The following is a 24,705-nucleotide window of genomic DNA, read 5'->3' as shown; positions in this document are numbered from 1 at the left end:
CCCTATTTCCACTCCATGTGTGCACATGTATATACAAGGATATGCACACAGCATCTAATCTGCTTTTTGTGCCTCATTTAAACTTAAGATATGACTAGAAAAAAATTAGCAGACATTTGAAGTCTCTAGTATAGAAAAAAATCAAAACAAAGAAGAAAATGAGAGTCAGAAAATGCAGGGAACAGGAAAAAAAAACTAAGCAAAACAATATTTCATCCATGAAACAACAAAATAGGATCCTACTTACAAAGGGACACATTCAGAAAACAAGAAAAAGCTCTTGGATATTAAAGATTAAGATAACAGGAAAAAATGTTTAAATCAACACCGTGTGTAGGAGATAAAAGTGAGGCAATCTCCCAGAGAATAGCACACAAAGATAGAAAATAGGAAAGAAAAGATAAGAAAATTAGGTGATCCATCCCTGGAGGTCCAACTTCCAACCAACAGGAGTCAGAGAAAGAGAAAAGCAAAGAAAATAGCTGGGTGAAGGCCGGGCGCGGTGGCTCAAGCCTGTAATCCCAGCACTTTGGGACGCCGAGACGGGCGGATCACGAGGTCAGGAGATCGAGACCATCCTGGCTAACACAGTGAAACCCCGTCTCTACTAAAAAATACAAAAAACTAGCCGGGCGCGGTGGAGGGCGCCTGCAGTCCCAGCTACTCAGGAGGCTGAGGCAGGAGAATGGCGTGAACCCGGGAGGTGGAGCTTGCAGTGAGCTGAGATCCGGCCACTGCACTCCAGCCTGGGCGACAGAGCGAGACTCCGTCTCAAAAAAAAAAAAAAAAAAAAAAAAAAAAAAAAAAAAAAAAAAAGGAAATAGCTGGGTGAAAATTATTAAAGAAATATATAAGAAAGTTCTCCTCTATGGAGGATCTCATTAGAAACTTCGAGAGAACAAAAGGCAGGTAACAAAATATTAGAAATCTGAATGGCATCTGACTTCCACGAGCAACACTGGGTTCTAAAAGACAATGGAGTAGTTTCTTCAAAACTTTGAGTGAAAACAATTTTCAGCATAATGATACATACCCAATCAAATTGTGAGGGAGGGATAATTGCATTTTCAGATATTAAGTCCTCAGTCTCAAAATAGTTACCTCTGATGCACCATTTCTAAGGAAGCTAGTGGAGGGTGCAGGCCACAAAACAAAGGAAAAATCCAAGAAGCGGGAAAACATTGGGTCTGGAAATCAGAGGGTCTTAAAGAGGAGAAAGGAAAAAGGGGTTACTGGGGTGCCAGTGAAGGGAGTTTCAGAAGGGTTGAGTGTTGCAGACTTACAAAGCAACCAGGTCGGGAACATCTCCCAGGAAAATGCAGAAATGACACATGGCTTGGGATACCTATCTGTTTTCAGTATGGTTTGTCAAAGGGCTTGCTAATAATTGTAATTAAGAACAAAGAAAGTACACCCCTGAGAGGAAGCCTCCAAAGCAAGAATCAGACAGGTACACTCGCTGTTCAGCAATATTCTATCTTCTGCAGCCTCTGCTGCTGACACCCAGGCAAACAGGGTCTGGAGTGGACCTCAAGCAATCTCCAACAGACCTGCAGCTGAGGGTCCTGACTGTTAGAAGGAAAACTATCAAACAGGAAGGACACCTACACCAAAACCCCATCAGTACGTCACCATCATCATCAAAGACCAGAGGCAGATAAAACCACAAAGATGGGGAAAAAGCAGGGCAGAAAAGCTGGAAATTCAAAAAATAAGAGTGCATCTCCCCCGGCAAAGGAGCGCAGCTTATCGCCTGCAACGGACCAAAGCTTGACGGAGAATGACTTTGACGAGATGAGAGAAGAAGGCTTCAGTCCATCAAACTTCTCAGAGCTAAAGGAGGAATTACGTACCCAGCGCAAAGAAACTAAAAACCTTGAAAAAAAAGTGGAAGAATTGATGGCTAGAGTAATTAATGCAGAGAAGGTCATAAACGAAATGAAAGAGATGAAAACCATGACACGAGAAATATGTGACAAATGCACAAGCTTCAGTAACCGACTCGATCAACTGGAAGAAAGAGTATCAGCGATTGAGGATCAAATGAATGAAATGAAGCGAGAAGAGAAACCAAAAGAAAAAAGAAGAAAAAGAAATGAACAAAGCCTGCAAGAAGTATGGGATTATGTAAAAAGACCAAATCTACGTCTGATTGGGGTGCCTGAAAGTGAGGGGGAAAATGGAACCAAGTTGGAAAACACTCTTCAGGATATCATCCAGGAGAACTTCCCCAACCTAGTAGGGCAGGCCAACATTCAAATCCAGGAAATACAGAGAACGCCACAAAGATACTCCTCGAGAAGAGCAACTCCAAGACACATAATTGCCAGATTCACCAAAGTTGAAATGAAGGAAAAAATCTTAAGGGCAGCCAGAGAGAAAGGTCGGGTTACCCACAAAGGGAAGCCCATCAGACTAACAGCAGATCTCTCGGCAGAAACTCTACAAGCCAGAAGAGAGTGGGGGCCAATATTCAACATTCTTATAGAAAAGAATTTTAAACCCAGAATTTCATATCCAGCCAAATTAAGTTTCATAAGTGAAGGAGAAATAAAATCCTTTACAGATAAGCAAATGCTTAGAGATATTGTCACCACTAGGCCTGCCTCACAAGAGACCCTGAAGGAAGCACTAAACATGGAAAGGAACAACCGGTACCAGCCGTTGCAAAAACATGCCAAAATGTAAAGACCATCGAGGCTAGGAAGAAACTGCATCAACTAACGAGCAAAATAACCAGTTAATATCATAATGGCAGGATCAAGGTCACACATAACAATATTAACCTTAAATGTAAATGGACTAAATGCTCCAATTAAAAGACACAGACTGGCAAACTGGATAAAGAGTCAAGACCCATCAGTCTGCTGTATTCAGGAGACCCATCTCACACGCAGAGACATACATAGGCTCAAAATAAAGGGATGGAGGAAGATTTACCAAGCAAATGGAGAACAAAAAAAAGCGGGGGTTGCAATACTAGTCTCTGATAAAACAGACTTTAAACCATCAAAGATCAAAAGAGACAAAAAAGGCCATTACATAATGGTAAAGGGATCAATTCAACAGGAAGAGCTAACTATCCTAAATATATATGCACCCAATACAGGAGCACCCAGATTCATAAAGCAAGTCCTTAGAGACTTACAAAGAGACTTAGACTCCCATACAATAATAATGGGAGACTTCAACACTCCACTGTCAACATTAGACAGATCAACGAGACAGAAAGTTAACAAGGATATCCAGGAATTGAACTCATCTCTGCAGCAAGCAGACCTAATAGACATCTATAGAACTCTCCACCCCAAATCAACAGAATATACATTCTTCTCAGCACCACATCGCACTTATTCCAAAATTGACCACATAATTGGAAGTAAAGCACTCCTCAGCAAATGTAAAAGAACAGAAATTATAACAAACTGTCTCTCAGACCACAGTGCAATCAAACTAGAACTCAGGACTAAGAAACTCAATCAAAACCGCTCAACCACATGGAAACTGAACAACCTGCTCCTGAATGACTACTGGGTACATAACGAAATGAAGGCAGAAATAAAGATGTTCTTTGAAACCAATGAGAACAAAGATACAACATACCAGAATCTCTGGGACACATTTAAAGCAGTGTGTAGAAGGAAATTTATAGCACTAAATGCCCACAAGAGAAAGCAGGAAAGATCTAAAATTGGCACTCTAACATCACAATTAAAAGAACTAGAGAAGCAAGAGCAAACACATTCAAAAGCTAGCAGAAGGCAAGAAATAACTAAGATCAGAGCAGAACTGAAGGAGATAGAGACACAAAAAACCCTCCAAAAAATCAATGAATCCAGGATTTGGTTTTTTGAAAAGATCAACAAAATTGATAGACCACTAGCAAGACTAATAAAGAAGAGAAGAATCAAATAGACGCAATAAAAAATGATAAAGGGGATATCACCACCGACCCCACAGAAATACAAACTACCATCAGAGAATACTATAAACACCTCTACGCAAATAAACTAGAAAATCTAGAAGAAATGGATAATTTCCTGGACACTTACACTCTTCCAAGACTAAACCAGGAAGAAGTTGAATCCCTGAATAGACCAATAGCAGGCTCTGAAATTGAGGCAATAATTAATAGCCTACCAACCAAAAAAAGTCCAGGACCAGATGGATTCACAGCTGAATTCTACCAGAGGTACAAGGAGGAGCTGGTACCATTCCTTCTGAAACTGTTCCAATCAATAGAAAAAGAGGGAATCCTCCCTAACTCATTTTATGAGGCCAACATCATCCTGATACCAAAGCCTGGCAGAGACACAACAAAAAAAGAGAATTTTAGACCAATATCCCTGATGAACATCGATGCAAAAATCCTCAATAAAATACTGGCAAACCGGATTCAGCAGCACATCAAAAAGCTTATCCACCATGATCAAGTGGGCTTCATCTCTGGGATGCAAGGCTGGTTCAACATTTGCAAATCAATAAACATAATCCAGCATATAAACAGAACCAAAGACAAGAACCACATGATTATCTCAATAGATGCAGAAAAGGCTTTTGACAAAATTCAACAGCCCTTCATGCTAAAAACGCTCAATAAATTCGGTATTGATGGAACGTACCTCAAAATAATAGGAGCTATTTATGACAAACCCACAGCCAATATCATACTGAATGGGCAAAAACTGGAAAAATTCCCTTTGAAAACTGGCACAAGACAGGGATGCCCTCTCTCACCACTCCTATTCAACATAGTGTTGGAAGTTCTGGCTAGGGCAATCAGGCAAGAGAAAGAAATCAAGGGTATTCAGTTAGGAAAAGAAGAAGTAAAATTGTCCCTCTTTGCAGATGACATGATTGTATATTTAGGAAACCCCACTGTCTCAGCCCAAAATCTCCTTAAGCTAATAAGCAACTTCAGCAAAGTCTCAGGATACAAAATTAATGTGCAAAAATCACAAGCATTCTTATACACCAGTAACAGACAAACAGAGAGCCAAATCAGGAATGAACTTCCATTCACAATTGCTTCAAAGAGAATAAAATACCTAGGAATCCAACTGACAAGGGATGTAAAGGACCTCTTCAAGGAGAACTACAAACCACTGCTCAGTGAAATAAAAGAGGACACAAACAAATGGAAGAACATACCATGCTCATGGATAGGAAGAATCAATATCGTGAAAATGGCAATACTGCCCAAGGTTATTTATAGATTCAATGCCATCCCCATCAAGCTACCAATGACTTTCTTCACAGAATTGGAAAAAACTTCTTTAAAGTTCATATGCAACCAAAAAAGAGCCCACATCTCCAAGACAATCCTAAGTCAAAAGAACAAAGCTGGAGGCATCACGCTACCTGACTTCAAACTATACTACAAGGCTACAGTAACCAAAACAGCATGGTACTGGTACCAAAACAGAGATATAGACCCATGGAACAGAACAGAGTCCTCAGAAATAATACCACACATCTACAGCCATCTGATCTTTGACAAACCTGAGAGAAACAAGAAATGGGGAAAGGATTCCCTATTTAATAAATGGTGCTGGGAAAATTGGCTAGCCATAAGTAGAAAGCTGAAACTGGATCCTTTCCTTACTCCTTATACGAAAATTAATTCAAGATGGATTAGAGACTTAAATGTTAGACCTAATACCATAAAAATCCTAGAGGAAAACCTAGGTAGTACCATTCAGGACATAGGCATGGGCAAAGACTTCATGTCTAAAACACCAAAAGCAACGGCAACAAAAGCCAAAATTGACAAATGGGATCTCATTAAACTAAAGAGTTTCTGCACAGCAAAAGAAACTACCATCAGAGTGAACAGGCAACCTACAGAATGGGAGAAAATTTTTGCAATCTACTCATCTGACAAAGGGCTAATATCCAGAACCTACAAAGAACTCAAACAAATTTACAAGAAAAAAACAAACAACCCCATCAAAAAGTGGGCAAAGGATATGAACAGACATTTCTCAAAAGAAGACATTCATACAGCCAACAGACACATGAAAAAATGCTCATTATCACTGGCCATCAGAGAAATGCAAATCAAAACCACAATGAGATACCATCTCACACCAGTTAGAATGGCGATCATTAAAAAGTCAGGAAACAACAGGTGCTGGAGAGGATGCGGAGAAATAGGAACACTTTTACACTGTTGATAGGATTGTAAACTAGTTCAACCATTATGGAAAACAGTATGGCGATTCCTCAAGGATCCAGAACTAGATGTACCATATGACCCAGCCATCCCATTACTGGGTATATACCCAAAGGATTATAAATCATGCTGCTATAAAGACACATGCACACGTATGTTTATTGCGGCACTATTCACAATAGCAAAGACTTGGAATCAACCCAAATGTCCATCAGTGACAGACTGGATTAAGAAAATATGGCACATATACACCACGGAATACTATGCGGCCATAAAAAAGGATGAGTTTGTGTCCTTTGTAGGGACATGGATGCAGCTGGAAACCATCATTCTTAGCAAACTATCACAAGAACAGAAAACCAAACACCGCATATTCTCACTCATAGGTGGGAATTGAACAATGAGATCACTTGGACTCGGGAAGGGGAACATCACACACCGGGGCCTATCATGGGGAGGGGGGAGGGGGGAGGGATTGCATTGGGAGTTATACCTGATGTAAATGACGAGTTGATGGGTGCTGACGAGTTGATGGGTGCAGCACAGCAACATGGCACAAGTATACATATGTAACAAACCTGCACATTATGCACATGTAACCTAGAACTTAAAGTATTAAAAAAAAAAAGAGCAAAGAAAAATGAGAAGATTAAAAATTAAACTCCAGGACAACCAATAAGTTATAGAAGAGGAGAAATGTGATCATTGTTTTTGACACTGCTTTGTTGTGAATAATACTAACAAAGGTAAAATAATGAAAATACAAAATATCAACTTAAACAATGATTGTAATTAACTACATATATTGGAAGAATAGGGAGGGGCAATGTGTGTGCACCTGTGTGAGCGTGTGTGGTGAATGGAGTGGAGGCAGGGTTGTAAGGGTCTAAGTCCTGATCTTCCACAGTTGTAAATCAACATATGATTTCTACATTTGAAAAGCAAAAACATACTCAAGAAATAGCCATAGAAATATATTATCTGAACTTATTTAGGTAAATACTAAAATAAATGACTAAAAGTTGTTGCCCCTGAGGAACAGCCCTCAGGGCTGAGGAGGAATGAGCCAGGAAATCATTTTTTTGTGTGTGAAAAATCTTATATTATTGTTTGACTTTTCCAATTCCATTTCGGTAGCTAGGAGGCCATAGAAAACTATCTAATTTACATCGTACTTTGATAATAAGAACACTCTCTTCTCATCTCATGGTAGGGGTGGGAGGTGGAAAAGCATTGCTTCTGATAACTTTAACCTGACTTGACAGTGATGTCCTTGCAGGTGAGCATATACATCCAGTTCCTTCTGCTAACCCCCACAATGTTCTGAATGGCAGGATCCATCTGCAGAGAGCTGAGACACAACTGTAATCATGTCTTCTACACATACAGTGCTGTCCAGTTTACAAAGTCCTTGCACATACGTTATCTCGTTTGATCTTCCTAACAACCACGTGCAGTACTCAGGGTGAGGAATTTGTACAGAGAAGAAACTGGAACTCTTAGAGGCTGATTTGCTTATTCATTGTCACACAGCCTGGACTCCAAACTCTCTGCTACTTCATGGGCTGACTGAAGCCATCTATGTAAGACAAGGGGAAATACAGGACAATTTTAGAAGAAGTCGTTGTCTCTGGTACATTGTCTATTTGAGGTCTTCTAATTTTGTGATATTGAGTCTTTCTATTCTTTATCTTCCCTGTCTGTCCACCATGTCAATTCCTAACTTTTTCCTTCCTGTTCCTGGGTTACTCCCATTCTGACTTTTTGGATCTTATTCCTGCTTCTTTTCTCACGCCTCCAGATTTAATTCTTTGCTTCAGGAATTGAAACATTTTAACACTGAGCCTAAACAGATAAATCGTGAGTATAGCGTTGACTTCATGGTTAGAGGTGGCCACCCTGGCCAGTCTGCAGCCTGGGAATTTGAACTAGACCTGAGAGCCCTCTTGATCAGAACCATGAGGCACCCAGGCCATCACATATGGTCTGCTTGGACCTCTATTCATCCAGTTCAGTCTTCCACAGACACAGGGGCTTTGCCACATGAAATACATCACCGAAGATAGATTTCACATTATATTTTAATCTTTTGATTTATTCCTCAAACACACACTAAGTTTGAGGCTAAAGAAATGGTGGGAAAAGATGAGATGGGAAAAGTGGGGAGGATGAAATGCACTATATTCAAAACATTAGGGTTTGTGTCCACCCTCAATGGCTGCTGAGGGCTAAGTGGATTAGAAAGGCTCATGTGTGAACCACCAACACTTTTTCCACCATCAGATTCCTTGGAGATCTCTTGATCCATTTTGTGATTGAGGTAGACAGGATCACAGCATCCAGTGTTATGGCTGCAGGCATAATTCCAACATCTGAGAACATTTTCCTCCCAGATATTTAATTTCCTCTTCCAGCCCTTTACCACTGGGGCCCTAAAACCACTTCACAACTCTATCCACCACATCATCTTAGCCTCTTTTGCAAGTCTTTTAATATCCATTGGAAAATAATGCTGTCTTTGATTCTGAGACAAATCCCTAACACTTCTTCCCTTGTTTCTAATTAGCAATATTTCTGTGGTAATTAAGATGAGAGTAACTCCTCAGTTCTGCAGCATTTTCAATTCAGAAAGAAAGAAAAATACAATAATAATATAAAGGGGCTCTAAGAATGAATTTGTTAGGGGACTTGAGTGTATGATAAATAACTTCAACCCATCTTAAAACACACAGACATTTGTGTAGATATACATACATATCATACATATGCATATACAGGAATGCACACACACACACATACACACACAAACAAACAATAATTACCCAATTCTGGAAAAACAGGATTCAAAATGCACTAATGGAAATACTGTCATTCTGTGGGCAGAATAAATGCATTATCTTAAACTCTAGGCATCCCACAAAATGAACAATTACAGTGAGCTGAATGCTGATGAAAGATGGCCAGAAACAGGCCATCTTTCTTCTCTCATGGGATGGCTAGAAATGGGCACATTTCCTTCCTGGTCAAACACCCAGTGACTTGGCATTTTCAATACTTTTCAAAGGCCCGCTGCATATGTTCACTCTGTGTTAGCTTTTGTTCTTGCTAAGTGTGGAGTGGAGTCAAAGCTCTGCATTGCCAGACAAAATCTAATGCTGTAGGCTGAGCCAAGAGCCAAAGGTGCTATCATTTCTACTTTACAGATGGCACTCCTATCTCCAAACTTGGATTTGTGCATGAATGCACAAATAGATGCTTATACCTCTTCCTAAGGGATTAACAAAAAGATGTCCTACATGTCAAAAAAAAAAAAAAAAAGATATCCTTTCTGCATTTCTGACTTTTTCAAATCAAGGCATATTTTGAGACTGGTGCTCATCAGAGTTCAGTTAATGAGCTCTTGCTTGTAATTTTGTAAGTGTATATGTTTCTCAGGGAATTGACAGATAGCATAGGGTTTTATTTGTTTAGAAATTGCAATTATTTCTAGCAATTCGGTAATTATTTCTCCTGTAGCTAGTTACTTGGTGCCTTCTCAAGCAAAACTGTGTTTGCCAAGAGCCGGCTGGGGCAGTGCACTATTTGGTGGCTGAGGCTCTAGGCATGGCCCATGGGGATGCTGGCCCTGCTAAGGACAGGCTCCCAGCTCCATGATTTCTCCAGCCCCACCCCTGAGCTTGTCCATAGCTGAGGAGGCTGAGCTGCTGAGTAGAATGCTTCTCTTTGTTTTAGTTATTTCTTCCATTGTGAAATCCAGGATTCTCTCACTCTTCTGTCTATTCAATCATACAATCATTGGGAGTTAGAGCTCATTGAGCCTTAGAGATCATCTTATTCACCCTCTCATTTTATGAATGGAGAATCTGTGGTGCACAGTGGATGGTTATGCCAAGGTCACCCAGCAGTCGGGAAGGGCTAGGCTAGAATACAGGTCTCTTTACTCTCTAGTCAGTGCTCCTTCATCCTCCATGTGATGATTTAATTCTTTTCAGTTAAGCAACTTGTGTAGAATTTCTAGTATGGATTAAGCGTAGTGCTAGGTGCTGCAAGCTCAAGAAAGCCAAAAAAGAAGGAATGGTAAATGTCAAATGAGACAACATTAGAAGAGAACCTTACACAGTGCCTGATCCAGAGAAGGTATTCCATGGGTCCCTGCTTTTCTCCCCTTTACTCTTCCCCATCCTCTATAGATACATACAGAGGAGAAAAATCTCAGATATTTGAGGTAATCAAATTCTTGCAAGTATCAGAAGGGGAACTGACAGACAACTCCAGTTACTCCTTTAGAAGCACATTTTCTAGTTCTTAATAAAAGCTCTCAGGCTAGGCCCACACCTGGAAGAACTTCCCTGGTATTCTATAAAGACATCAGCTCCTGGGCTGCCCCTCTATTCCAGAGTGTTGATGAATGCGTGGCTCACCCACACTGCCTGATTCATAAGCACATTAGTGCTGACTCACCGACAACTGAGAGCAAAAAAACACATCTCCTCAGGTTTTGACTTGAGATGAAGACACTTACAAGATGCAAAATTCAGCTCTACTGATGGAATGATAACTGAAACACACCATGAGCTAGTCATCTGGGGAAAATATTGTCAAGGCTATTTGGTCTTAAACCCAAGCTCTTATACCCATTTTCTGAACTCATAATAAACCTTCATTTTCCAGAGATTTAAAAGTCTCCTTACTTTACTGTTAACCAAAAACCAGAAGCATAAAACCATGAAGAGTCAAAAGTAGCTGACCCAAGTTATCCCTGAGTTTAGCCTTGAATAGGAGGATTTGGCTAGAAGGCTCCTTCCAACCATGAGTTGCATGACTATAAGATTATCACCAACCATCTTACTGCCAGCTTTACATGAATGTGTTGTTCAATGATTCGAAGCTTCTCTAGACCTTATTCAAAGCAAGGTACACAGGCTCAGACAGCCTGCTCCACCCCTGGATACTTATATAGAATAATCATGTAGAAAGTATCGAATTGGGGGCAGCCAGGGCTGCATCTTGAGTTCCTGGGCCCCTCTGCAAATACATCTCCAAATAAGAAGACTGACAGCCTTGTTGGCATGTAATGAAATACAGAGCCATTCTGAAGATGGGCTCCTTGGCCACTGGGGAAGGCCATTCTTTCGTTTTGGCCTCAGCTCCTTGCCCTTTGATTCTTTTCCACCTTCTCATCAGAAGGGTAACAATCTAAACACCAAGCTCAACACATCCAGATCAGTTAGCAGGCAGTTTTAGCCACATATAGCACAACACAAGTAATGTTCATGAAGGATGAAGCATATTCAAGTGCATAAAGGACTGGTATACTGCCTGGTACAGAACCAAACCCGATTCTAGCATACATCCTTCATCTTTTTCTAAATCCAACTTGTACCGAAATACATTATGACAAAAACTGTCTCTCTAAGCTCTGTGAAAACAGGACCTTTTCTGGCAGGATTCCTGGTGCAGCCTGTCCTCTCTCCAAGCGGGACCCCATCATCCATAATGGCTGCTCGGTAAGCCTGGGTGTCCCTGTTACACTCACCTTCTCTGAACTCTGCTTTTTTGGTGGTTTGGCCTCTTAGCCTCCCTGACTCTCCTCCTCTTGCTCCTTCTCAGTCTCAGTTGTGCTCTTCTGTATTTGTGCACGTGTGTCTGGCTCCTCTGTTGCCCTCTTTCATGGACCCAGGGAGGCACTAGTACTCCTGTGTCCTCAGCACAGTCCCCTTCCTTGGGCAGACAAACTCAGAAATGGCCCCTATGATCCTTGCCTCCTGGTACTCATGCCCTTATGTAGTCTCCTCGCCACGAGTGTGTGTGGGACCACTGATGCCCTTCTAACCAACAGCATATAGCAAAACGGTTGAGATGTCATTTCCATGATTATGTTGTGTACAATTGTGACATCTTGTTGGCAGACTGCCTCCCTTGAAGGTTTTGATGAAGCAAGAAGGCACATTGGAAAGGCCTATGTTTCCAGTATAAGACAGGGAGCTGAGGATGTCTCCCCCACTGCCCAATAACCACCAGAAATTGAGGGCAGCCTCTCACAGACAGTCAGCAGGAATCTGAGGCCTTCAGCCCCACAAGCCAGAAGGAACTGAATTCTGCTAACAACCACATGACATTGGAAGCAGACTTTTCTCCAACTGAAAAGAGACCACAGTCCTGGTCAGCATCTAGGTTGCAGCTTTCAGATGAGACCCTCAGCCAGAGGACCCAACAAAGCCATGCACAGACTCCTGACCCACAGAAGTGGTATGATAATGTGTGTTGTTTTAAGCCACTAAGTTTGTGGTAATATTATTCATAGCAGTAAATAACCAGTATACATCATACTTGAAGCACCCAACAATATGACTATTCAGTTTCAAAGACTATTTAGATTCAACAATGTGTGAGGAGGATAACAGGAAATATCTACCCTAACATCCTTTTTGGCAGAATTCCCTCTCCCCAGCACCTTGGACAGTTCACATCCAATCTCAACTTGACTTTGACAGCTTTGAGAAGCTCAGTGTCATACAACATAGCCATTCTACCTATGGACAACTCTTTTTTTTTTTTTAATAATTATCTTATATCTCTGCCGCACTTATTCTATGCTATTCACTACTCTATAATGTATATGCATCATTGAAATTATTTCTCACAGTAATTCTATTAGTTCAGTACTATTAATATTTACATTATAAATATGAGGAAACTAAAGCTCAGAGAAGTTAGGCAACTTTTCCAAAATGAGTGTGTTAGACAGATTTTAACCCAATGCTGTCTAACTCAAAGTCATATTCTGAACAACTATGACATACTGCTCCAATCTTGTTAGAATGTTCCTCCTTATGTTAAACCAAACTCTTCCTTCTTCTGGTACCCCCTTATTGATCCCATGGGAGCTTTACAGGATAAAAATTGTATTTCTGTTCCACAGGAAAAATTTTAAGATGTTTAAAAATAGTTATTATGTTTCCTCTTTCCTTCTTTATTATAAATTTTTTAAAGCACCCTCCTTAAAAACTCAGTATAGAGAAGGATGAATAGGCAGAGCAGCGAGAAATTTTAGGGCAGTGAAACTACTTTGTGTGATACTGTAATGGTGGATACATGTCATTATACATTTGTCCAAACCCAAAATATATACACCAAGAGCAAATCCTAATGCAAACTGTAGAATAAGGATGTGTCAATTTAGGTTCATCAATTATAAGAAATGTGCCACTCTGGTGGGAGATGTTGATAGCTGGGGAAGTTGTGCGTGTGTTGGGGTAGGGACATATGGGAAGTGTCTGTACCTTTCATTCACTTCTGCTGTGAACCTAAAACCGCTCTGAAAACTAAGAATCGATTTTTTTAAAAATTTCACCACACAAACAGACAAATGAACAAAAACCCTTCTATGGGGAATGAAGAGAAACTAGCTAATGGATATATGGTTTCATTTGCAGTGATGGAAATGCTTTGAAATTAGATAGAGTTGGTGGTTGCACACACTGTGAATGTACTAAATGCTACTGAATTGTTCACTTTAAAATTGTCCATTTTATGCCATGTGAATTTCATTATAATATATTTTTAAAATTCCTCCCCCAAAATGCATTATGGATATTTCAAACATAGAAAATGATAAACAGAGTGAATTATATGGACCTATATATCCAACCACCAGCTTAAGAAAGAAAACATTGTAAATAGAATAAGAATTGTGTTTTTCCACCACATACTACCTTGCCCTCCCTTTCCACTGAGACATAACCACTACTCTGGATTTGGTAATTCTCACTCCCACGAATTTCTTTATTACTTTACTTCATACATTTGTATCACTGAACAATAAATACCATTATTGTACATGTTTTTAGATGTAAATAAATGCTATCATATTTTAGGTATTCTTATTCAACTTCCTTTTTCCATTCTAATTATGTCTGTGAGATTCATGAATATACCACATTTTCTTTATCCATTCTCCTGTTGATGGACATTCAGGTTATTTCTGTTTGTAACCATAACAATGAATGCTGCTAGGAGCATACTTATATGTGTCTTCTTATACACAAGTGCAATAACTTTTTTAGGTTATACAGCTAGAAATACCTTTAGCTCTACCAGCCATTGCCTAGTTACTCTTATGGCAAGCTTCTGAGATGAATCACCATTGTATTTGTCCTCCCTGGAGAAGTTCTGTCTTGTCAGGAACACTGGTCCAGGAAAAAGAGACGATTGCCTCTTTTGTCTTAGATAGAATATGTCTAGCAGTGGTCTGAGATTGCAGAAAATGTTTTAGCAGTCTTACACCTTGTAATCTGCTATTGATATTTTTGTCAGACAGTAAATCTTAAGTATTTTTCACATGAATTTTTCTTAAACCAGGTATCCCCAGTCTGTACCTGCACAGGTTTTGTTTTAAACCTGAGTGCAGGACTTTAGTTCTATCCCCGTTAAATTTCACCTTGTTAGTTTTAGCCAGTCCTAAAGTCTGTAGAGGTATTTTGAGTCCTAACTCTGCTATCCCATCCATGAACTCAATAATCATACTTTCTTCATCTGATTTGATAAAATAAAGGATATAGCCAAAGATAAAGCCCTGTGATTTATGAAAAGATGTTCTCAGATGTTGATGTAATCAGTTGCCTGGGCATGGCTGGTCAATTAACCATGATGTAGCTCTCAATTTCTATTCAGTCCACAAGAATATCAAGGCAAACTTTGTTAGGGGCCTTGCCATATTGGCGGTATTTAGCTGATTTACATAACTAGCAATCTGGTGGAATATGGAAATGGGATTCCACTTAATATGCCTTGTTCTCAGTGAACGCATGCTAGTTTGAAGTGATTACTGCTTCTCATCCAAGAGGCCATAAACCATTTGAATAGTAATTCATCTTAGGATTTCTATGATGATCAGTATCAAATCCAGCAGGCTGTACAATCTGAAATCCGCTTTCGTTCTACAAAAAAAAAAAAAAAAAAAAAATCCAGTTTTTCTCATCTATGGTCTTTTGGTATCTTTCCCTTAATCATTTCTAAACTGTGGTTTTATGAGCATTTATACACGTTTTTTAAAATTCTGGCATAAAACTTGTCAGATTTGAAAACTTTTAAAGCCTCTGGGTGACCACTTAAGTTTGTTTATCCAGTTTGAGTTTTAAGATTATTTTAACAAAATCGATTTTGTGCCTCTCTGTTGAAAGATCTTGCCTTTGGTAAAGAAATAAAATACTTGAGTGATTCTCCTTTCTCTTCTCATCTTTAACCTTGCACCAAGTTCCCCAAGCAGTGAGTTTGTCCCTTCCTTGTTCTTCTAATTCAGAACATAGCTACTGAAAGCTGTTTTTGTTGTCTCTGGCATTTTTCTGAAGTCTCTGCTCATTCTGAGTGTTAGCCTGTCTGGCACTATTCTTACAGGCTTATAATACTCTTTTGTATTTGTCCTTGGTTATGTGTTTCTCTTTCTATCTTTTCTACCTGGTATTAATATATTGAATTCACTGAACAGCATTCTGGGTTGCCTCACTATTATTTCAGGTTGTCACCTCATTTCTCTCCTCTCTCTTCAGAAACAATGCTATTGCTTGTCTACTTCTGAAGGAGATAAGGGGACCCAACATTCAAACAATTGGAAAGCAGCATAATCATCATACATACATCGCTTTCCATGCCAGCTGCACCTCCTATGATTGGTTTCTTCCTCCTTTCTTCTCTTCCCTTCACCAACATAGAGGCAAAGAATAGCAGAGAACCAGAAGGAAACCGTGAATTAATGGATGCAAGAGGCTTTTTAGCCTCCTTGAGCTCTTTGGCCCCATAATTGGTAGGGTTTTATGGTACTAGAGATGCTCACTGGATCCCATTGTCATCTGCTTAAGCCTGAATTGAGACCTGATTTTCAGAGGAGGAAAACACGGAAGCTAACAAACTCTGCTGTATTCAGAACTTAAAGAGTCAATCAAATCTAGATTGCAAAATGGTAGGAGCGCATCTAAGGAAAGAAACTGGTTGGAATGATTCATATCCATTTCTTCCCACATTAGAGACGGGACTTTTCTATAATGGCTCGGTACGTATAATGTTGCAGTACACAGTCCCTTATTCTGGACACCTGTGAGACCCATGAAACCTGGGCCCCTGAGTCTGTTTTCAGTGGCCATGATCCACTGGCAAGAATATTAAAATAGACTTCAGCTGGGGACCATTCCTCACATATCACAAGCTCTTTCCCCTTTCTGAAGCAAACTTCCAGCCCTGAAATATGAGAAAACTTACATGGCTTCCTGCCAACACCTGTGGAAGAAGAATAAGAGGGCTAATGACACAATATATTGTAAATCTCCTTGGCAAAAGAGGCTACATTATATTTTGATGTACATGATGGTGCTCAAATCTAGTAGGTGTTCACAATGTTAGCTCCTCCTTTTCTATAGGCTATATTGTTACATTTATTTTCTCACTCTCAAAGTAATTTTTCCAGTCCATTTTTTCTCCAGCACTGAAGAAGCCTGATGGCAATTTTATAAATTCAGTGGCTCCCAAGTTCTCTAACCAAGTCTTCCACCCTCACCATCATTCAATAAATGCTCAACTCAGACACATTTATATGCCCAAGTGCCTCACGTGGCCAATGATTCCTAAGTGCTAAACAGATTTGTTTTGGACTTGGAGTCTGAGCCTAAGGAGCGAGGCTGAGATAATTTAAGTACCTCTTGTAACAGAAGGTAACTGGAATTCAATAGAGATAAATGTAAAATATTGAACTAGGGAGCTGAACCATAGACAGGGTAGAATTCTAAATGGAAAGGTTATGGCTGAATGACTAAGCAGGGGAGAACACACACCACACCCAAGGAATTCTTGCAGAAATACAAGTCTCGGGTGGACCCTGCAGAGAACAGGAGACAGGATGTGGTAGAACAGCATGGCCAAAGGAGAGCCACTGGGGCTCAGTAAAGGCCACTGCTTGGAAGTCTCCCTCCTGACGCAGACTGTCTGACAAGGGACAGAGGGATTTGGCTGGCTATGTAAAGCTGCCAGTTTTTAGCTGCTGTCATGAGCAGTCAATTTTGCTTTTTCTCTGCCAGGCTCCAAACACCAGAAGTAAAACATCTAATGATAACCTGAGGCATTGGCTGTGTCAACTAGGAAAATGAAAACGAAAACAAAAACAGCCACTCAGGTTGATTAATTTAATCAAATGATTGGCCAAGTTCCATGAAGAGATCAATAGAATCAGTGGTTTGACCAAATGAAGAGGCCAAATCAGGGAGTGTGATTGATCCCATCACCCTGTGCAGATTCAGCCAAACAAGGAGATGTATTTGCCCATGAAAGGGTCTCTTGCATTCCCATAAATTTGTCTTGCAACGAGTCCATGACATTGGCAGGGGCCTGAAATACATCTGACATGGTTCTCCCTTTTCCTTCTTTTGAAGTATGTTTTCATACAATTAACGTAAGGGCAGGAATTTGCCATCTCTTAGATTGGCCACACCAGGAAAAGAAAAAGGGAATGGGGAAAGCCAGTAAAAAGACAAGTGGATGAACATAGGCTATGATTCAACAAGTTTTCAAAGCAGTCAACACATTTCTTGGGACACAAAAATTACTTGCACTATTTTCTGGACAAGATCCATCAACACTTAGCAAACTAGCAACCCCCCATGAAAGCACTTCATTCCTTAGCTAACGGTTTGCCTATTTCATGCTCCTCAATAGCCTATCAAAGGGTATTAAAAGACACACCAGTTACTAGCCTTGGGAACAACAGAGGTGACACAAGCCCAATTTCTTCCTTTGCTTAGCCTCCTCAATGTCCACTTTGAGAGCCCCCAGTCCGTAATGAAGAGGGCATCCATCAGTTAAATTAGGGCAGCCTAACAAAGCTCTACAGAGTATTGACATATATACTAAGCTCTTTTGGCCCAAGTTCCAAATTCACTCCTCACTTTTGGCAGGAAGCAACATGGAGACTTCTGCTGGGAAAACGCCTCGCTATTGGAATGCATGAGAAAGAGGAGCTGTGAGTGCTAGTATTGTCCTCACACACACTCTCCTGCATTCTATTTTCCAATCAACTATGAACAATTGGGTCCTTTCTGACAGGTTGGCTGGGTGATAAAGGTTCTGTCTTACATCCCTGTGTCTCAGCAAAGTGCTTTCTCTAAGGCTCATGCCACCCTTCTCCAACGTTCACAAAACCCCCTGAAAAAGCCAGGCTTGTTTGCTTTCCTCCATCACTTTAGAAACTGGTGTGCGCCGATTCTTCATTCTTTAGACCAGAGTCACAGTCAGACTTTCTAGAGAAGCAGTTGTTGATTTAGACAACGATTAGCAAAAGCACAATTATTAGCTTTAAAAGTGCTCTCAAGGTGATCTGTAAACATCAACAAGCCAAATTGCAGAAATCCCACTCTGCTCTCCAAGCCCCTGACTTCTTCAAAGCACTTGGCAGCTTATGGAAAATGAAATGTCCCTGTGTCTTCCCTGGCAGAGGCCCTGAGGCCTCCCTCCTGCTGCCTGTCCTGTCTCTCTGACCACCCCAAGCAGGATGGGCAGCTGTGAAGTGGGCACCTGGATTTGGACCCATTGCACCAGAGGTTCCCTCATTAGCATTCAGTTGTTATGCTTTCCTGGGGCCTTTTGTGGTTTACAGGATGGGAAAGAAACCTCTCCTCAAGAGCCTTAGAAAATCTCGGGAGTGGTGGTTCTTTATTAATCCACTTAATCAGTAAATTACATAATTAATATATCAAATGGTACCTAGAGGCTCAGAATATTTAAAAAGAATGTTGTATTGGTTGCACATTTTGATGCTGATTCTAGACATTCCTGGGGACAGCTCCAGAATTTCCATATAGGAGGGGCTTCAGGGTGCCATTTGGTTTGAAGGGGGGAGCTTCAAATGAAGGGAACTCATTTAAATTAAATGTTTATTTGGGGTGGTTTTTTGGGAGGGAAGTTCAGCTGGAGACTGGGGCCACTCCTGAACACACCTATACACTGATTTCTGAGCCCTTCTGCATTCTTGCTGTATTGAAGCGGGCAGGCCCTGGGAACCCAGATGGCTTTGATAAAGCGCTCACCTCTAATTTTCTCTCCTCTCTGCCAGCTTCTTGTTCTGCCCTTGGCTCTTTGCCTCCCCTGTGTCTGGCTTCCCTCTTCAGCTTTCTACCTGCACCCTTGCCCTTTCCTTCACCACTAACTTTGTTTCAAAATCTATCTCCTCCTTATCTCAGTCTAGTAATAAATGGCTAAAAGGCAGGAATGCCCAAGGGACTGCCATAAACCAGAATTATGACATAGCATCCAAGGCTAAAAGCTGAGATCACTATTCTAGTTTGAGAGCAAATGTTTTAAATGGTTCAGCCCATAAAGAATCCTGGATCTTAAGAAAATCACAAAAGTTAGGCTTTATTTTGTTTTTACAAATAAGAACAAACAGGATGACTCGGCCATGCCAGACATTTTGTTTCCGAGCATGCTGCCTTTCTAAGAGTGGGCGAGGACGTATTGCTTCTTTCTGGGGCTCTTGTCTTTGTAACCTTTTACCTCTCCATTCCACTCCCATCCCCACCAGAAGTGACATCACAGAGCAGAAATGGGTGAATCTACAAACAAGGTCAGACAAATCGGTGGAGGATGAAAACAATAGGTTGACCTTTACAAATATACAGTATTGGATTTGAAAGGGCTGGAGCCCAGAGATCAGGAGCCGAGGGTAAAGGCCCTGAATACTAATGCCACCCACTGGGGGCAATTCCATGTAAGGAAGTTATTTCTCACTGAGATCCCACACTAGAAAATGTCCTCCCAGGATCCCCTGAGTGAGGGAGCAGGGAAATCGGAACGCTTGTACATTGTTGGCATAATACTTTGGAGTGTAAATCAGTGACATGTATCCAAACCCTTATAGACACACATTGACTTTTTCCTTCAGCATTACTTTCTAGGACTTTACCCTTAGAAAACAATTAAGAAAGTGCACAAGACTTACTTAAAAGGATGTCATCAAAGTACTGTCAGAAATACTGAAAAATGAAAAATGATCTATGTGTCCAGTAATGATTCTAGTTAAATAAATTACGGTGTATCATACAATGAAATGCCATGAAACTACTAAAAAATGAATTACATTTGTTGACATGTTCACAAGGTGTTTGGGTGGGAATGAAAGGCAGGAAGGATGTGAATTGAAATAAGACTCAGACCTGGCCCCCAAAAAGCAGGCACTCTAATAGGGGATGGACAACAGGTAGAATCTTGAAAAGGCTTTCAAAAGAAAAGACAAGACAATCAGATGCTGGTTGATTATTTTGTATTGTTTCCACAAAACTCCTTGTTGCTCTATACAAGGTTTAAATTACTCAGCCTCAAGCAGAGAAGGAAGAAAATAAAGAAGACTACATTAGCTTGGGAACATATCCCTGAATAAACGAGAGTTCATTATGGACTCTTAGTACATCAAAATCCAATTAATTCATTAGCTCTGCACTTGCATTTTTATTCTTTCCCCCCGGCTGCCAGCCTTTTACCCTATGATGTAGTTTACTAGCAACCCCAAAATGGGGTGAGTAGGGGAAATAAAAAGGAGATAAAATCCAAATGAATCGATTTGCTACTTGTTAAGTACGATGGACGCGAGCGGGTGGTGAAGGCAGGGAGGAGTGCCGACAACACAGTGTTTGCGAGGCTCTGGCAGAGGCCCTGCCTTGCAAGAGAACAGCGTGTGCATTGCACAAGGACCCTGAGTAGAAGGTGAGTGAGGGAGTCCATGTGTAGTCCTTGGAGCTATAAGGCCCCCAAGCCACATGCTGCCTGCTGCAGATTTTCTGGGATTGCCAGTGACAAAGGGGGTTCAGCTGGAAGGGGATCTTCCTCTTCTGTCGGCTGACCCTTGAATTCTTTTTTTTCAGAAACATGACCCCTACAGTCACCATGGAGTCTTTGAGTGACATGAGGTCTCCATGTCATGGATGGCCAGGCAGCTGCTGAATGAGGCATGCTCACGTTCTGATTCCCCAGATTAATCAACCTCACTCCCACCGTCTATTCCATCCCTCTGCAATCTCCTACTCACTTGAATATCATAAATCTACATTTTTTTTTGTCCACAGGGAGAAAATAATTCTTATAACTTTAGTTCCTAGACTGTTACTTTTCAAAGTACTCTTTAGGGAACAGAAATAGAATGCATCAAATCATGTCTGCAGCTACTGTCCCTACTGAAATGTGGTACATCTTGTGTGCCATCAGCCTCCATGGCCTTATATTCTTCTCCACAAAACCATTGCTCACGTTTTTCTTTTCTGTCCTGTTTCCCTCAGCCTGAGTTGCATTTTTAAAAATGGTATCTCAAGATCTTTAAGACACCTACAGTGGTTACCCTTTTATCAGTCTTCCTGTTCAAGTCTTGGCATGAAAAATTTAAGACTTCAGATCTCCTAAAAATCATGTGTGTATAATTACTTTTAATTTTGTTTGGAACAAAATTTCAGTATAAATTTCCTACGAGAAAAGAAGGGCCTGGGATATGCGCATTGGAAAAGGAAAGGTGGCCCAGGTCAAGGTATTTCCACTGGACCATTCACCAAGCAAGTCCCTGAGAGCTGACAGTGCTGATAAGCTAGGATGTGCACAATGAAAGTTCAACCTAGACAGAAACAGCCTTTCGGGGCTGCCTCCCAGGAGGCCATGGAGGGCTGTGATGATTGACTTGCAGCAGAACCTTGTGCCATTCCCCAAGCAGTCAGGTGATGTGCTATTCAGAAAACACCTCAGAGCCCAGCAATGAGGAAATGATGGTTGAAGCATCTGCGGGTCTAACATGGCCATGGGAAGAGCATCTCTGTTGTGATGTTCATGTCATACCAAGAACTCTTTCTATCTAAGGTGGAAAGTGCAGTCTGGTGGAAGAGAGTGGGGAGTGAGAAGCAGGAACCTGGTACCTTCACCCCCGTGTGCCCTGCGCAAGCCCCTCCCTGCTCTGGAACTCATTTGTGTCTGCTATGAAATTGCAAGAGAAGTAGGGGCTTTCTAAGCACCTGCCCCCTCCCACCCCTTGATCATTCTAGGAATCTCTGATACTTTCATGTGAATGAAGTAGGATTAATATTCTTAATGAGCTTCTGCCAGTCTCATAATTCTTATGGTTTAACCTAAAAAAATCAAGGAAAAAAAGACTGGAAAAATTAATGATTAAAATGCAGTCTGGGCATTTCTTTATTTCAATTTTCTTGTCACCCTTATATCCCTAAACCAAAGATAACAAGTTAGCAGGTATATTTCTTTACAATAACATAAGTCTGCCAAAACATTTTTAAGTTTCTTGTTTGACCTTGCCAAAGGCAACACAAGCTCCTACAGCTGACAGGTCCTCTCAAGCCCAAGCCTCTGTGGTCCCAGAGCAAAGTCCCACTCAGGTCCAACTGTGGACAGGCAGGTGCCCATTCAAGGACTGCTTTTTAGGTTTCTTTTCACATACTATCACCCTCATTTAGTAAATATTTATTTAGCTGTCTGAAGTATGATGATGAATCACTACACTTCTCTCTTTAAACCTATAGCCTAACCGCTCTTTTTTTTTCTTTTTCCGTGTTGATAGCTAGTTTCTACCTGTTTCATGTAATTGTTTAAAGAGCTTGGGGTCCACGAAACAGGCTTTGTGGGCATTGCTCAGCAATCAGTTTGTCCTCTTAATAGCTCCATCCCTTCCCATAGAGAAGATCCTTCACTTTACAAGAGGTGCTCAGGTTTGAAATGATCCGTCTGCCTCCATCCATCAGTCCTTTGCACCTCTTGTCTGCCTCTTTGCACTATGTGCTCTCCCTTTGCATGGGTCCTTCTGCTTATTTCACTCTCTGAGGATCTGGAGCCTGTTATCTGGTGTATCCAGTCCTCTGCCTCCCATCCAATCCTGGATCAATTGCTGGAGCCCTGCAAGTCACTTCATCTCTGTTCACAGTTTCTGCTGCAAGGCACAATGCAGAGAAGAGCAATGCGCTGAGGCTAGAGTTCACAGGAACCCTCTTCTTAGGGACCTGAGACTCTTGAAGGAAGCCATAATGGCTTCCAGATAGATGAAATGGAATGCAATGAAGGCAAGGCAATTTCACTCTCCTCAGTGCAGACTGCATTGAAACGGAAGAGCCTGCCTTCATTTTGATGCCAAGAGTAAGGAAAAGTTCCTCTGAAGGGTTTCTCTCTCTTGCCCTGCTCACTTTTCTATCTAAGTAAGAGGCTTTTTTTTTTCTAGTCTCAGTATTTTTATTCTACTTTCTATGCAGGGACTGCCAAGGAAGGGCCCTTGGTTGGCCAGGAAGGAGAGGAAACACAGCGCTGAAAGTGAGGATGAGAGAAGGCACAGCAAGCCAATAAGTTAACCCTCTAGGAGATGGCAAAACACTACCCAAAGGGCTAGGAAGAAATTTGCAGCTCAATTGCACCTGCTGTGGACATCCCATTTTTCTCTTATTTAATTAGAGGCACATGTGTTGAACACAAGAGATAAAGGCATCTGCAGACAGGTCTTCAAGAGCGCTTCAAGAGTGCTCTCCACTAGCCCTCTTTCCTCCCCACCCCTTTAGTCCGACCAGCAGAGGGCTGTCCCATGCATGAGCATCCTCCCAGCATCCCAAATTGTATCCACAAAAGATCCAAAGATTTAATCCCCAGATATTTACTAGGGTCAACTATCATTCCCAGTTGATACTGGGCAAGCTGTATACAACTGGATCTCTACTTTCAAGCAGCTGACGATATAATTGTTGCAACAAGACAGAGACAAATGAAACAAAGAAAACCGGTATAAAACCATATATCACTCTGTGATGAAATGTGTGGTTTTTGCAGTTTTGTTTTGACCGGTACTCATAGAACTGTCAGCGATCGATAAAATGCTTGCCGGTGATATCAATATGTCATCAAAATTAATAGCACACCATGGCTGAGCTCCATTTATTCACTCATTCAACAAGTACTTATTAAGCACTTACTCTAATGATATTTTTGCATTTGCAAAGAGCTTTACAGTTTGCTAAACACTTTCACAGTGGCTTATTTGATTCTTATTAGGCAGGCATATTTACAGGAGATGGACAATGAGACTCAGAAAGGTTAGGTAGTTTCCAGATTCCCAAGTTAATAAGCCTGAGATCCAAGACTGTAGCTCTCTCTGGTCAATGGTGTACCCTCTTCCAGTCTGCCCCTGAGGCTCAGCCAGAAACAATGGCTGTACATTTGAGTCAATATGGTTAGCTGGCGGCTGTGACCTTACGCATCCTACCCACCCCTCCTTCACATACAACTATGGATAAAAAGGCTTTCCTTCCAGTTCTATAAAGAGGAGTCCTAGCAATATCATCTATAGGTTTTGTATAGATCTGCACACACACACACTTTCCTGGCCCTTATACTCTGCTTCTTTCATCCCAGCTCCTTTTGTGTGGAGAAGACCAAACTGCTAATTTGTGGTCTTTGTGAATGTCTCCAGAGGCCCAGGATGAACTTTACAAACCCACCTCAATTTCAGGCTGAGGGGCAGGGTCATT

General features: G+C 41.1%; 1 protein-coding gene and 1 long non-coding RNA gene across 4 annotated transcripts in view; one reads left to right on the top strand and one right to left on the bottom strand.

The window, feature by feature from the left end:
- Positions 1–24,705, bottom strand: part of TNR (tenascin R) — a 418,990-nt gene that overhangs the window by 219,801 nt on the left and 174,484 nt on the right. The window lies entirely within an intron of this gene.
- Positions 12,108–22,676, top strand: LOC112631443. The gene is made up of 2 exons (XR_003121130.1): positions 12,108–12,424; positions 21,073–22,676. It is a non-coding gene; the product is annotated as an uncharacterized LOC112631443 (long non-coding RNA).

This window comes from Theropithecus gelada, chromosome 1 (genome assembly GCF_003255815.1).
Source record: "Theropithecus gelada isolate Dixy chromosome 1, Tgel_1.0, whole genome shotgun sequence".
In the NCBI taxonomy this organism is placed as follows: Eukaryota; Metazoa; Chordata; class Mammalia; order Primates; family Cercopithecidae; genus Theropithecus; species Theropithecus gelada.
Note: the sequence above shows the minus strand (reverse complement) of the source record. Positions and strands in the feature narration are given on the sequence as shown.